We start from the raw sequence: 2,123 nt of genomic DNA on the forward strand, positions 1-2,123 counted from the left end.
TGTTGGGTGGGGGGACAAACACAGACACACAAACACGCACATATATATATACATATACATATATACGACGGACTTCTTTCAGTTTCCGTCTACCAAATCCACTCACAAGGCTTTGGTCGGCCCGAGGCTATAGCAGAGACACCCGGCATTGCTCAGGATTAAAATAGCATAGTTTGTATACAATATATTACAGTTATGTTGAAACAGGTGATATGGGAAAGTGCAGCATTGACTACAAAACATTCGTGGAGTAAATGATGGGCTAATTCGACTAAGCAACATGCTATGCGTCTGTTTGGAGTATTTCAGGCCCTAACCTTTCAGCGTTATGTAATTTTTGAACGCACTGAGAAGCTGTCAGTGGATATACTCTCTTTTGCAGCAGTCGGCGCTGTGTCTAACACGATCCTTCATCTGAAATGTGACACCTACATCACTCTTAAAGTAAATTTGGAGGAACTGTGGTTGTTCATTTGTGGGTAACAGGGAACCAATGAGGTGATAGACTTGCCCTTGAACTTTGACGTTGTCGTAAATTCATGTTTACCTATCTTCTTAGATGCACCAAACGATGTCATTTGCAGAGTTGTATTGTCTGATATTGTTCAGAAAATCCTTTGACTGGATGGAAATGCCTTCTACAAGATCCATGAGAGGTTGAGAAGGAGCTGGTAGTGCTGGCAATGTTACCTGACCGCCTGAGCAGCACATACCATTTGTTTCATTTGAAAATTTTAAAGCTCCACAGAAAAGACATTTTGTGTTTAGCATACCAATTTGGACAGGGTTATTATTTTTGTAAGAATGGGATTGATCATATCTGAAAATAGCTTCAGGAGGTGTGAAGAACGAATTTGTACGTGGTCTATTTCTGAGAGCAATTTAATTGGACCTCTGTCTAATCATTAAAACATTGATTTAATGACCAGCATTAAGTGCTGCAACATGCATTTGCTGACCTTGAGAAAATCTCATCTAGCTTCTCTCTTCAAACTCTCGCCTTCGGTTTTCTACAATCCTCCTTGTTTTATACTTGTTTCTGGAGAGATTACGTCTTTTCTTTGGGGTCTTATTTTTCCCAATATTGTAAACAGAAAATTATGAACATAGAAAGAAATTATACATTAATCCCTATTTTGTAAGCAGTTGTATCCGTAAGAAATTGAAGAGAGCAGAAATTGAAAGAAGAGAAAACGAAAAGAACAGAGAAAGAAAGCGAAAGATGTATGTACGTCTATATGAAATAGACGTGTGTGTGTGTGTGTGTGTGTGTGTGCGTGCGCGCGTGTGTGTGTGTGCGTGTGTGCGTGCTTGTGCGTGCGTGCTTGTGCGTGTGTATGTGAGAGAGAAAGAGGGTGAGAAAGAGAGAGTGAGTGAGTGAAGGTGTGTGTCGTGATGATTGATGTCTTTTAAGGTACACACACATATAGAAAATGTGACGTCGTCGTATAAAATTTTTACGATAGTTGATTTATGGAAAAGATTATGTCAAATTTTTGAAATGCAAATATGTGAATGGAAATTAAGTTTAATTTGTAGCCAAAATAGTACTGAATCTTTTGACACCCCATACGTCAAAATCTGTAACTCGGTTTTGGAAAGCACAAGGAATATATAATATATAGGACAGTATCTCATATAACAATACAGACGTAATACTGAAATAGTGTAAGAGATAAGAGATTGCTCTAGGCTCGCATTAGGCAAGAAGCTGGAAATTTTTTGGCCCATGACACTGCATGGACCTTGGCTTTTGTATTTGACGCCTGTTGCTTTAAGTATTTTATATATATATATATGTATGTATGTATGTATGTATGTATGATTAAGCCAATGAGGCAGACCTCTATATGGTAGCGAGACCTGGTAGAAATAGCAGCCAAATGTCCCTCAAAACACCCTAGTGTATTAATCCGACAATTCTACCTATTATGTAGTTTGAGTGAGAAACTGTAACTAAAGATTAAGATTATTAACCCCACAGAGAGAGGAAAGAAGAGAGACAGCATAGCGACGGTTTTGGCTGACTGTCATCCTGTACTCCCCTTGGTGCTAGCGAAATGATATGTGCCGGCTGTCTGAGCGACTGGCTGTTTTAATGGCGGGACAAACAGGACATAAAA

This window comes from Octopus bimaculoides, chromosome 1, assembly GCF_001194135.2.
Source record: "Octopus bimaculoides isolate UCB-OBI-ISO-001 chromosome 1, ASM119413v2, whole genome shotgun sequence".
Classification (NCBI taxonomy): Eukaryota; Metazoa; Mollusca; class Cephalopoda; order Octopoda; family Octopodidae; genus Octopus; species Octopus bimaculoides.